At 39.2% G+C, this 14,418-nt stretch overlaps 1 protein-coding gene across 1 annotated transcript in view; it reads right to left on the bottom strand.

The window, feature by feature from the left end:
* Positions 1 to 14,418, bottom strand: part of LOC131068317 (uncharacterized) — a 77,731-nt gene that overhangs the window by 47,667 nt on the left and 15,646 nt on the right. The window lies entirely within an intron of this gene.

The following is a 14,418-nucleotide window of genomic DNA, read 5'->3' as shown; positions in this document are numbered from 1 at the left end:
TCTAACACAAAATATATGTATATATATGAAAATGCAAATGAAAACAGTGAAATGGGTACAGTTTTGAAAACAAAGATCGTGTCAGAAATTAAGACAGTTGTATTTATCTTGTATTTTGTAAACCTTTCAGGTGTATCCGTGTTCATATCTTTTGCATTGACTTTTTAGGTCATACATATTGACCCTCCCTAAGCATTTAATTACAATGAATTATTACAGAATGAAAAGCCATTGATTAGTATTTCTTTGGCAAATCAACCTATGTTAGCATGAATTTCGAATTTGATCTTTAAACCCATCCTCATTATTACACTTGTGTATGATGGACTTCCAGGTTTGCCTAAGAGTTCAACCAAAATCCCAAAATCCCTACCAACGTAGTAAGTGTTTCTCTATCTCCATTGTTTCTCTTGGGCATCAGCAATCATCAATATTGGCAACGAATGCTGCATACCCAATCCACATAGTGTTTTATAGCATGCTAATGCTCAGAGGATGCTGATTTTCCAACACATTATCTTGAAGATCTGCACAAAGCTCTTTAATCCTGGTTCGTTTCATTGATCTGCCAGTTTTGCCTATGCACAAGCACCAACAGATCAAAGAAATGAAATGACCACTATGCTGTCTTCAATGGATGGGATCTTCATGGGTTAAAGAGTTGGTGCTGGCAGTTCTATTGTCACTACTATGGGCAGGCCCACACATTCTAGAGCTAGCAAACCTAGAAGTGCCTGCCATGATTACATAGGGTCAATATTTATTTCATTTTGCATTTGGATTTTTATAATCATAGTAAGTAGGGATATTTACGACTACATTTTCATTTTGAGGTGCATGGCTTTCTAGCCTCCATGTTGCTTTGTATTGCACAAATTATATGTTCTCTCTGAAATGCTTTCCTTTTTGTTTATTGTTGGAGTCAAAAATACTTTGTATTTTGAATAATTGCAATTACACACCAAAGTTGTAATAGAATAAGATGTTCTATAATCGTATGCTGTTTCTGGATTTGATCGTGTGTGATCCTTTTCCATCAACATTTCGGGTCACACTCTGTGATGCATCATCGGGATGCAAGATAGCTAAGGAACATAAAGATGGATCACGGAGTGTGATCCCAAACGTTGATGAAATAAACTCACACACAATCAAATCCAGAAACAGCAACTTACAACTCTATAAATTGTGGCAATCTGATATAATTAATTTTCTATAATTTTTAAGCACGTACATAGTGACAGTTAAAATATACAATGTATATTTTGAGTGCATCATGTATTTTAGCACTGCAAATAAGAATAGATCATAGCTTTTAGGCAAAGCATGTAATATTGATAGAATCATGTAAAAGTGCTCCTAATATAGCTTCAGTTGGCATTGGGAATAATGCACCTACATAAACCCCATGATATAAACTATTTGGATATGGAATGAATGAATAGAAAAGTTTTACCATTTTCTCCATTCAAATATCTCTTGCACATGAGTGTTTTTAGCATGGTTTGCATCCATGCATATGTTACAACATGTAAGTTAATTGGTGGGCAAAGAACTCTAGCATGAATCAGTTGAGAACTAAGGAGTTTGATGCCAGTATGCAAGAGTAGATGTATGCAAGAGTAGATTCGAGTACTTAGCCAAGGTCAATTGCACATGCAATAAAATCGCTACCTTTTGGTTCTATTGCTAGGAGCTTCTTATGTTTGCTGGTTTGCAACAAAATCTGAATGGGATTCACAAGAAAGATTAAGTTATACACACGGAGATACCTACAAGTGCAATAGTCAAGGAATTACATGAAAGGGAGTTTTTTGATCCCCTATACAAGGAGTTCTAGGCTGAGTTGCCTAAACATATTTTTGATTGGCTATCAATGTGGACAAAGCAGTGGCAGATTAATTATCAAAATAGATGGATTAGACACCATAGCATAATGGTAGACTACAATGCTTAAATATAGTTTGGACTTACACCATTGACATCTTTATCAAAAGAACTACTAGCAATCATATTCTTTAGTTCACAATGTCCACTTATCGCTCCAATAAGGAGGCGCTGCATTAGCTCCTAACTCCAATTTGGCCCAAGTTGTTAAAGTAGATTGCTATTTGGGTCAAGCTCCTATTGATAAAAAAGTGCATAAAGGCCGTCATTATACTTTATTTGCCTACCACACATCAAGTTGAGTGGTGTATGGCAAAGCCAGTTAAGACCCAAGGATTGATAGAACATAGTCATGGAAGCAAGCATTTCCAAGGCAGAGCACGAAGAAATGTATGCCCAGAGATGTGAGGCTACAATTATTGCATCTAAGGCAAAAATATAAAGGCATGGCACACACAAATGAGGTGCTCATTAGAGGAAGCAATGATGAAGAGCATCATGTACACATTTTCGATAAAGGATATAAGAATGACCACAATTGGAGGAAGATTGGTGTAGATGGGCAACAAATTTTGGAGCCTGTCATGGAACCTACCCAAGAATACAAGTATTAGCTAGGCACACTCTAAATAAGAAATTTAGGGAAGAATGTAGAGTAGAGGATGAAAAAATTTAAAGACAAATAGATATTACATTTGATAGAATAGTATATCATCTTAGATGCTTTGCATATTCAACCAGCACATATTGGGATCATATACTCAAACAGTTACACAAAGAAGCAAGGGTAGAAAGAGTTAGAGTAGCTTATATGGCCTGAAATTAGGTGATAAGATATGAGCCGACACACATCACTTAAGACATTTACTGGAGTTGAGGATGTTGCACATCACTAGAAGACATGTAAGATTGTATGGCACATGAAAAATGTCATGGATAAGGATCACAAAGTCAGGTTATTTGCAGCCACATTAAGTGGTTGCATGAAAGACTAGTTTACCCAGTGTGATTCTAATGACACCAAAATATATCTTCGTGAATTAGAACAGATTTGCTAACAAAACTTGGTTACCCTAAGAAAGCACATCACAATTTTGTGGTATTCATGGAGACAAGGTAGCATCTAGCTGAGATGGACTATGGATATTACCCATAGATTCAAGGAGTTGGTGTCAAAAATAACACATACAATTAGATGACTAATTCAAAAAGTGGTTTATTAAAAGGATGTAATGTCCCCTTCTCAATGATGTGCTTTCAGTGGTCCATTGGCCTATTCCGAAGACCCGTAGGCTGTGGAAAGGAGAATTAGGGTTTCCAACTTTGGTGGAGTTCTGCGCGAGCTTTTTAGGGTTTATCAGGAGGGAATTCTTCAGTTCTATCTATGGTTTCCTTCTGGGTTTTTTATGAACTCCTAGGTTGCATAACATGCATTGGATTCTTTGATGAAGTAAGAACTTACTATTTTCAGTAAGTTAGGGTTTGGCTGATTGGATGATGTTGTCTTACTGAGCTTTCCAAGCTCTTTCTCTGGGTGCAAAGATCATGCTTTTCGGAGGAGTATTTCATGACTTATGGAGCATTTCTATTTTTGGCAGTTTGGACAGGGTTCTGATCCTGCAGCAGTTGGGAGATCTTCTTTGCTCAACTTCATACTGGTTTTGTTAATAATCAGTATTGGAGTCATAAGTGATTTAATTAAATATTATTTCCTTGTCCTAAGGTTTAATATTTAAATATTTGTATTTACTGATTAAGTGTATTGAGGACGACTTAAGGAAAAATAATATCTAATATCAATATTGTTATTTTCCTAAGTCAATGGCGTTAATTTGGTGGTGATTGTGGATGATAAAACATCTCATGTTATTTTATTTTTATGTTGCAAAATTGTCACCAAAGGTAAAGTTCGAACTTTGCCTAGGAAGATTGGAAGTGGGCGCCATGTTAGGTGAAGACATGAAATAAAATGAAAAGAGTTTGAGTTGAGTTTGGGCGTCGATTGCATTTGAATTTGGTGGAGCATGAAGTTATAAATAAGAGCCTTCAGCTCTCATTTTGGCCATCTTGAAAAAATGCATCATTATGCTGCCGGTTTGGCAATTGAACTTGAAGCTTCGGAGTGTGGCTCCCTAGTACTGTCAGTTTCGTACTTGAGACATAGTACCTAGCTGAGTGGTGTATTCTTGTGACATTTTCAGTGCGTATTTTCAGTATTTTCAGTGTGGTGTGTTTTCTGGAGTTGCTGATTTGGTGTGGCTGAAGTGAAGAATTGCTCGTATCTCCCTGCCTATGCAACCCATCATTCTGGGTATCAGTTCTTTGGAAGTGTACTGGGAAGGCGACCGTTCTTCCAACTTGACATGGTTTTTGGTGTGGATTATGATTTTTAGGAGCAGATCGAACTTTCTGCTGTACCGCCCCTTTCCTGGCTGTCTTGGGATGCGTGCAGCTGCTTTCCAGTCTCCAATGTTGCAGCTTTGAGTTTCTATGTTGGACGCCTATGTTATATCTATTGTTTGCTTTTGAATTGATGCGATTCCGGATAGTTTTGAGAAAGTTATGAGTGTTTTGGTGTTTCCGGTAGTGGCCCGACAGTGTGTTTCTAGCTTGCAAAATTAGAACAGCACTAGTGTTTTATGTTGTGTGATTTTGGAAGTATTTTGCTTGGCATCAGCATTAAACATCTTCTCTAATCTTTTATCTCTTTTTTGTAAGATTGTTTCAGAAGTACTGATCAATCATTCTTGCTGCAACTTATCTGTAATTCCCACTGCATAAGTGGAAGAGGTTGGCCATGCCGCCTATCTTTGTTTGTAATAATGTCCTCCCGCTGAATAAGCAGTGGAGTTGATAATAATCTTCATTTTAGTCCTCCCGCTGCATAAGCGGTAGAGTGATTGCTCATTCCAGTTGTTGTATTGTCCTTGGTTGGATTACCACCAAGTGATTTTAGGATTTTTCATTACCCGTTGTATAAGCGGAAGGGGCTGGCTTGCCGCCCAGTATTGTAATCAGCATCTCAGATTTGCATCTAACGATCCCTTGCTGCTGTATGCTCTCACCCTCCCAGTTTGGGCTCTCGGTGATCAGAAAGTGGAGGGTTCCCTTCAATTGTTTGGATTTCTTTATTCTAACCGTAACGGGTTACTGTGATTGTTTGTAAATCTCATTGGAAAATCAAAAAAAAAATAAGGGGAATATTACAAGGGATGCATTTCTTTTGTGCACTCATTTATTGACTCATTGGATGCATTTCCTCACTGAATTTTGCAACAAAAAAAATGCATTTCTAGTTAAATTAAGAAAAAATTTAAGTTGTCGAGTTTTGCCAAGTTTTTGCTGAGTTTTCGTCGAGTTTTTTTTCGGGCCTTGGCAAGTTTTTGTTTTTGGCGAGTAGTTCAACTATGGTGTAGACAAAGGAGGTAATAGAGGAAAGTGTGCAAGAATGATTATGCAAAGAGCTTGTCTTTGGAGGCAATTTAAGTAATGGCAGGCTTGGGAAACTAGCTCATCCAATTTAAAACTTTTTCCTACATCGGAGTGGATGGCTTTCACAAAGCACCCTATAGACTCCCTAAGTATCCCAATGATAAGATCATTCTAAGGAGTCTCATACTTCAACTCAGTTGGCGACTCCACCTCCTCTAGGATCCAAAATCCCACCACCTCCTCGCTCCACTCTCCCAAGAGTGGCCAACTCCTACAATAGTGCATACAAGTGAGACTTCACTAGGAGATTCAAGATTACCAATTTGGTTGAGGTCTACTATTGAGAAAAGACAAAGAACTTCTAAACCTAGTTCAAGGGATTTCTCAAGGCTAGTGGGAATGTTCCAAGTTCAACCAAGGCAAAAGAGAGCTAAAACATTGTCCACCATCTCAGTGGATGCTCAAGGAGTAAGTTCTGCACATGTAGCAACCCCTTTGGTGGCAAAGGATGAAGCTAGAATGCAACCAAGGGACTACCAAATGCAAACAATTAATCTGGGTCATCAAACACGAGGGAGAGAAGCAGTCTCTCCAAACTTCAACGTCTATCATCCTCGATTGTATGGATAAAGATGAGATGAACAAGAAAGAACTCAAGGCTCAAGATGGTGAGCTCACTACATATATCAATTACCTCGTGGATCCAATGGATTCATATGTACCTACTCCCATAATCCTAAAAAATGTGGTGAATGCAATCACGACTTGGAGGGATTCATTGGAGAGACAAGAAAGCAAGTTGATTTGTGAGTCCATCTATTGTTATCACAAAGAAAGAGGTGAAGCCAATCCAATGGCTGAGTTTGAGGAGTCCCTTGGTGAAGAGCTCATATTACTCAGCTTCAAAGAATGGTCAAGATTTCATCAACAAACCTACAAAACAAAGATGAGTTACCAGTTGGCAATCCAAAAATGCATATGGAGTGGCTTGAAGCCACTAAATGGAGGATCAAAGCATTGAGGGCTTGCAAAAGCAAGTTCACTATGCAAAAGGAGGCTATAGTTTAGCTTCATGGATCTTGAAAATTTTATTGAGGCCCTTCCCTACACATTTTGGGAGCACTCTACAAAGCCTCTTCCAACTGTTGCCATCATCAAGGTGTTCACTAGGATAAGAAGGAAGAATCTCACAAACGAGCTAATTCATGAGCTAATGAGAATTAAGGGGAACCTCAATGTGTTCCAAGCCATGATTCTAGAGATGAAGGTAGTTGTGGAGCAAGTTAACAAGAACCTATTTGCTAAAAAGGTAAGAGTTTGATGCACACTTGTTCCCAATTTCAACTTAGTGTTGGAAACATTGCAAAATTGCTAGGCCTGATTCCCAAGCCAATTAAAGTGAAGAAGAATCAGATCTGCAACAGGTCAGCAATGAGCCAAGTGCTCATTTTCTTTATTCCTTCTTCACTTGCATTCTTTTTAACATGATGTAATAAACCACTCTTTGATTTGAGTGTGTTCAATTGTAATTCATTTTCTTAAGCCTGCATAATAAAGTGTATGATTTAATTTTGGGGCCTAAGTCTCTTATAAATAAGTGTCACTTGTAAATTTTGGGCCCAATGATCAATTTAAGATCCAAGCTGACTTGATCTTGTAAGGATAATGTTGGGTGCCCAAAATGGGTATATATTTTAGTTTTACAAACATTGTTAAAGGTTGAAACTTTTGGAAAGAAAGCAAACTATCAAATTTTCGATGTTGGCAATGTTGCTAGAAATAGCAATTCACGCCAATACAAATCAATCAAAAGATTGTGCCCCTTTTTCTTTCTAAATGTTCTCTCCATTGGTAGTCCATAGTGGTATATTTTGTGCTTCATGCTCGTTAAGTTAAATTACTTGGTGAATTATTATTAAGTGCATTGAAGTAGGGTTAGCGTGTGAAATTCACACATCTAATACGGCGATTTCATGCACTTAACTCAAATATTTTGTCAAGCTGTTTAAAAGCTTGTATCTATTGTGTGTGTGTGTGATAGGGTGGGATACTTATCACTACATTGTAGGTTATTTGGATTTCATCAAACCTTTCAGAATTAGAACTAAAACTAAATGCCTCATTGGTTGTTTACCTTTATTGTTTACTTCTTTAGCCCCTAACATCTTTTGATCTTCCCTTTTGCAAATTTGTAATTTAACATTAGATTAGAATTGTCTTATTCAAAACCAGAAAGATTTATCAACTGTTTTAGCAGATTTCACTCTCTGGATGCATAAATTGGCTAGATTGACATTTTACCAGCACAAGCCCCTCGTACAACTACAACCAAATCACATAGACCACTTTACTGCTCCAACATTGCAATGGCCTGGCACACAAGACCTTGGAGGTGTTGATTCCTTGTATCAATTAGCTTTTCAAAAAGAGTAGTGTGATCTGTGTTCTACTTGAGTTGGTTGCATCAAAAGACCTATCAACAGAACCCAAAATGACAGCAATTGGAGATGGCTAGCCTAAAGAATAGCTTGCACAAGTGGTCAGCGTCTTAGATGAGTATGAGGACTTGTTCCCTAGAATTTATCAAGAGATGAATATCCTATACCCATCCTCAAGAAAATGCAGATCAAGTTGAAGCCAACGTCTAAACTGGCGAAGAAGTGGCAACACAGGTTAAACCCAAATCTGTGCATCAAGGTGAAAAAGGAGATAGACAAAACATTGGAGCCATGGGTAAATTTTCTGATGGATGAGTCAAAACAAGCGTGCCCTATGGTAATCTCTATCAAAAACAGTAAGCACATAAGACAAAATGCTGGAAGTCTGGGTAATTTGTTTGTCCTATGGTAATCTCTATCAAATAGGATGAGCACATAAGGATATGTTTGAGTTACCACATGCTTCATGATGCATGTGTTATGAAGCCATTTCCCACTAGATTCGTAAAAGAGATCCTAGAAGGAATTGTTGAAAGGGAAATAGCATGCACATTCATTGACAGTTTGTTTAATTACTATTAGGTACTGTTGTGATGTATTCACACATCGCCCCATCGCAAATGGGGACCCCTACTTTTTTGCTTTCTGGGGTTTGCTTTCTAGGTTTTTAGGGTTTGTCTGTTAGCCTTTGCATGCTGAGTGTTGCCAGAGGGATCACTAGGATGGCAGGCTCTGCTTGAGCCAGGGTGAGTCCACGGGGCCCCAGAATTAGGGTTTCTTTGAGAGTTCCTTAGGGCCTGGTTTTGCTCTTGTTGCTAATTGTGTCTTGCTCGGTGAGTGAGTATCATCCTTGAAGGTCTGAGCTAGGTCAAGTTGGTGAGTGATGAAGTCTGGAATGTCATCCTGATCTTCAAATGCCCTGAAATTTGGCTAAGTCTGGAATGTCTTCCTGATCCTGAAATTTGACTAAGTCTGGAAAACTGAAGAATCCTCCAAAAACTAGATTTTGCATTATAACTCCTGGAGGTCTGAAACCACTCTCAAACATCCTGACAATATATATGGAATATAACTTAAAGTATGAGAAATCTTTCTTATACTTAAATGTTATATTCCATACATGAATCCTGACGGAGAGACCAAAATGTCAAATTTCGCCCCTGACCCTTCCAAAGGGTCCAAAGCGAATTTCTCTCCTGACCCTTCCAAAGGGTCTAGAGCGAAATTCTCCATAAGACATTCTACATTGCCCAAAGTCCTGAACTAGCTCATTCCCAGGCATTTGTGAAGGCAAAACACTTATTTGGAGTGAAGAAATGTGAAAATGAAGTCAGGATTTGAGCCCAAGGATGATTTTCGCTCCTGACCCTTCCAAAGGGTCCAGAGCGAAAATCCTTATAAACCTCATTTTCTCCCTTGTTTAGACCAACATTCTAGTTTTGAAGTGATGGAATGTGAAAATGTGAAGGATTTTGGCCTCGAACATGATTTTCGCTCCTGACCCTTCCAAAGGGTCCAGAGCGAAAATCCTTGTAAACCTCATTTTCTTCCTTGGTTTGGTTAACTTTTGGTGTTCTTGCCTTGAAAGGTGGTTGGATGCATGAAAAATGAAGATTTTTTGCCTAAAGGATGAATTTCGCTCCTAACCCTTCCAAAGGGTCCAGAGCGAAATCCTTATTTTGACCCTCTATTTTACCTTGAGCACTAGAAGGACCTTGTTTTTAGCTTATTTGGTGGTGGATTGCCTTGATTATGGTGAAAGGAAGTCGAATTGATCAAGTTTGAAGGAGAATGATATGAAAGAAAGTGAGAAACTAGCCAAGAGTAGGGATTTCGCTCTTGACCCTTCCAAAGGGTCCAGAGCGAAAATCCCCTCAAACCTCAATTTCTCACTTTTCAAGACCAAATTCCTAGTTTCTAAGGCATTTATGGAAGTGTTTGACATGTTTTTGCCTAAGGGAATGACTATAGGTGGAGGAAATGGAGGATTTTAGCCTAAAAATTGAATTTCGCTCCTGACCCTTCCAAAGGGTCCAGAGCAAAATTCTTGAAAACACTCCTTTTCCCCTTAGACAAGATCAGGACCTTGGTGGATATGCAAGAAGAATGGTCTATGTTTGCCTCCCAAGTAAGATTGGAGTTGAAAAAAATGAACAATCAAGCCTAAGACATGATTTTCGCTCCTGACCCTTCCAAAGGGTCCAAAGCGAAAATCTCAATAAACCTCATTTTCTTCCTTGTTTGATCAAATTTTTAATATCCAAGGCATGTTGAAGGGAAGAATGGACATGTTTTGCCTTTAGGAATGTTTGAAAGCAATGAAAGGTGAAGATTTTGTCCTAGAAAAGGAAATTCGCTCCTGACCCTTCCAAAGGGTCCAGAGCGAAATTCCACTAATCCGCCTTTTCCTTTCATTTTGTGTCAAGCTAAGCATGGATAAAGATGAATAGAGCTTAGAAGGATCCCTAGACATGCCTTGGAGTTGATTTTTTGCCATCAACAATGATGATTTTGAGCTAGGACATGAATTTCGCTCCAGACCCTTCCAAAGGGTCCAGAGCGAAATCCAAATGGGTCCTGTCTTTGGCCATGGTCTTGAGCGAATTTCTCCTTCCAGGCCTTCTTGGGGATCAAACAAGTGTTCTCTTCATGAGGAAGGAGTCCAAAGGTGAAAATCATGGCATAGCAAGGGAAGAAGGAGATGGAATTATGTCCTAATCTTGAATTTTGCTCCTGACCCTTCCAAAGGGTCCAGAGCGAAATTCCCCAAAACCACCCTTTTTCTCAATTTTATGCTAAGTCAAGTGTGGGTCAGGATGAGGTAAGATTGGAGAAGTCCTTGAGAAAAACTTTGAGTTGCTAGTGATCCGTGAACATGAAGGAATTGAGACAAATCAAGAATTTCGCTCCTGACCCTTCCAAAGGGTCCAGAGCAAAACTCCTAGGATCACCTATTTTCCTTGCAAATCAAGTTAAGTTTTTTGGTTTTTATGGCCTAGATAGGAGTGAGGCGATGTATCCTTGGTCTTGGAGGTGGATTGGACTTGAGAGAATGAGAAAATAAGCTCAAAATCATGAATTTCACTCTTGACCCTTCCAAAGGGTCCAGAGCGAAATTCCTAAAAACCACCTATTCCTTTCATATTTGTGCCAAGCCAAACCTAGACCAAGGTGATAGAAGCCGTTGAGATTACCCTTGAATGGATTGTTGTCTCCAAAAATGATGATTTTGGGCTATAGGAAGAAATTCGCTCCTGACCCTTCCAAACGGTCCAGGGCGAAATCCATTGTAGGTCCTGTCCCTGGCCATGATTTCTAGCGAAATTCTCTTTTCTGGTCATTTTGAAGTCAAACATAATGTTGCAAACATGGGAGAAGGATCCAAGGATAAGAGTCCAAGTATAGAAAGTGAAAAAGATAGACCTTGGTGAAGGAAAACAAGCAAATCATGAATTTCACTCCTGACCCTTCCAAAGGGTCCAGGGCGAAATTCACCAAATGTCCTTTTTCTACCAAATTTGTGCGAGACCAAGACAGTGATCAAGGTAGATTGGGCTTAAAGATTGCCACAAGCATGTCTTAGAAGGGGTTGTAAGTGAAAGAAGCGAGTGTTTTGTCCATGATCAAGAAATTCGCTCCGGACCCTTCCAAAGGGTCCAGGGCGAAATTCTCAATTTCACCTAACTTGCTCATGATAAAGGTCAAAGCATGGATCCCTAGGCTTTGGAGGAAGGAAAGCTATCATATGTTTGCCTTGGGAGGAATTTTGGAGTAAACAAGTGATAGAATTATCCTGGAATGCAAAATCCGCTCCTGACCCTTCCAAAGGGTCCAGGGTGAAATTCTTATAGGGCATGTCCTTGGGAAGCATTTTGAGCGAACTTTATTTTGAAGTCTTCTTGTTGATGATTTAAGGTGGAAAATGCTTTGTTGAAATGAACATGTCATATGTACTTAATCACCTTTTGGTTTATTTTGCAGATGGAGAAAACCAGGCCAGGGCAAGGACGACCTCTTCCAGTCCATCATCGTCAAGGACGTTCCACATGCAAAAGGGAAGACTCAAGGTGTTCAAGGAATTGCCAACTACCTCCAGAACCTTCACTTTGCCACACTAAGGAACCACAAGATGACAATGTAAGGCGTTGCCAGCATTTCAAGGAAAGGTACACCACCCATCCATCACGTCAAAGACAGAGGAGAATCAAATAAGGTCAGTGCAAGGGTCCGTTGAAGAAGCAGATAGTCTCAGAAGAGTTAGTCAAAGTTAACTTCTCAGCATCATCAAATTCAACATCAACCAAGTTACAAGTGTCAGACAAGGTGGCATCCCAATCATCATTCCTCCAGTTGGATTGGTCCACCTCAGCATGTCCAAATTCAATGTACCTGACTCATCGGGGACGGCACAAACTTCGAAGCACCTACCCCTGCTTCCTATTGGTCCTCACCCTTGGAATGTAATTTTCTAAGTGGCTAAGGAAGTTTGTTGTAACAAACCCTAATTAGGGTTTCTATCTTGTAATCCTAGCCATTGATTCTAAATCAATCAGAGCGGTCTATTTGTAAAGAGTTTCTCTATATAAGCCCTGGCTCCTCATTTGTAAAGGGGAATAGTTGTTGGTTAATAGAGAATAGGAAATAATAAGTGAATAGTTAGCTAATAGAATAGCAAATAGAATAGCAATTAGAGTAGATTAGGAAGAGAAGGCAAGACATTGTTGCCTTAATTGTAAATGAACTCACTTTTCATTGAAGATATGGTGAAATGTGTAATCTCTTTGCAATATGCATGGTCTCTTGTTGAATCTTCTTTGTAGATGATAAATAATTAGATTGAATGAAAGAAGTTATTGAATGTGTAATCTCTTTGCAATATGCATGGTCTCTTGTTGAATCTTCTTTGTAGATGATAAATAATTAGATTGAATGAAAGAAGTTATTGAATGCACTCGCGTGGAATCCCCTTAGTCCAAACCACTAGCCTCTTGCTGACTATAAGTGCGCCTTACGTGGTCCACTGGCATAGAATGAGCTTAATTTCAAGTCGTTACACGTCTATTGTTCATGCATTAACCTGAATGATGATTAATATCTGATGGTATCTGATTTGAATATATTTGAAGCATCCCCAGAAGATCGCACTGAGTTGGTGTCGAATTGTTTAACCTGATGGTGACACCCAACCCAGTAGGACTCCACCTAGTCATTCATCCATCTTCTTGCATTCTAGTTCTTAGAGTAGATTTTCTAAACCCTGTAGCTTTTGCCATTGCTTTATCTTCCAGCCAGTAGATAGGACTTGAGTTCCGGCAGATCAGACACTCGAGCAGTCAAATGTAAGTCCCCTTGTGATTCCAACAAAATCACATCATACCACGAAGAGCTTATCCACACGTAGAGACCCTACATATCAGAACCTTGGAGTTGCCTCGATTGATCCTTCGGCGAGATCTTCAGCAGTCGGGAAACTTTGTTCAAGAGAGGATAAGGTGCCTTTAGGTATTTTATTCTGTGTTTGGTCGTGTACAAAAGACACATCAACAGGTACAAATTGAAACAAAAGATAAGGCAAACAGCACCTTTGCTGCTAAGTGGGCTACCATTGCATACAATGCCATGCCCTTTGGGCTAAAGAATGACCCAATAGTGTGTTCAAGAAATGAACTGGTAAAAAACTTCATTCATATTAACTGAGAACTAATTACAATATATAGAATTTCCAAAAATACTATAGATATTAATTACAATACCTACTTCTATCTAACTAATACTGTAGACACATTAAATACAATATTGACCATTAACAATATAAAGAATTATTATTCTAACACCCTCCCTTAATGGTCAATCTATCAAAAATACCAAGTTGCCCCCTAAATTTTACAAATTTATCTAGGCTCAGAGACATGGTGAGAATATCCGCAGTCTGATCCGTTGTCGGAACATACTGTAACTAAACTAATCTACCTTCTACCAGCTTCTGGATGTAGTGAGAATGAAGCTTGACATGCTTGATACGCTCATGGAAGAATGGATTTTTGGCGAGTTTGAGCACCCCTTGATTATCAGTATACAAGGGAGAAGGACCTGCTTGTGGCATCTACATGTCAAAAAGCATCCATCGGAGCCAAACTGCCAACCATGCGGCCTTGACTGTTCCCCGGTATTCGGCTTCGATGGAGGAAAGAGCCATGACCTGTTGCTTCTTGCTACTCCAAGTGACAGCACCAATACCCAAACTGAATACGTACCTAGAAGTGGGTTTTATGTCATCCACTAGCCCTGCCCAATCTAAGTCAGTAAAACCAATCAGCTTTGGATCGTTGCACCTGCTATGCAGAATGCCATAGTCTAAAGTTCCTTTCACATATCGCCGCAGTCGCTTCGCTGCAATCCATTGATCAACTTTTGGGGTTGTCATGAAGCAAGAGATGTAGCTGACAACAAAACTGATTGCAAGTCTAGTGGCAGGGAGATAGATGAGGCTCCCTACTAGTTGCCTGAATTTGGTTTCATCTACTGCAGGCGAATCAGACTTAGCTGATAACTTCAGCCCTTTCTCTATAGGTGTGGAAGCAGGTTTACAATCCTGCATTCGAAACTTGTCAAGCAAATTGCGGACATACTTGGACTGTGAAATAAAGATATAGTCATCAGT

Source organism: Cryptomeria japonica, chromosome 11, assembly GCF_030272615.1.
Source record: "Cryptomeria japonica chromosome 11, Sugi_1.0, whole genome shotgun sequence".
Lineage (NCBI taxonomy): Eukaryota > Viridiplantae > Streptophyta > Pinopsida > Cupressales > Cupressaceae > Cryptomeria > Cryptomeria japonica.
Note: the sequence above shows the minus strand (reverse complement) of the source record. Positions and strands in the feature narration are given on the sequence as shown.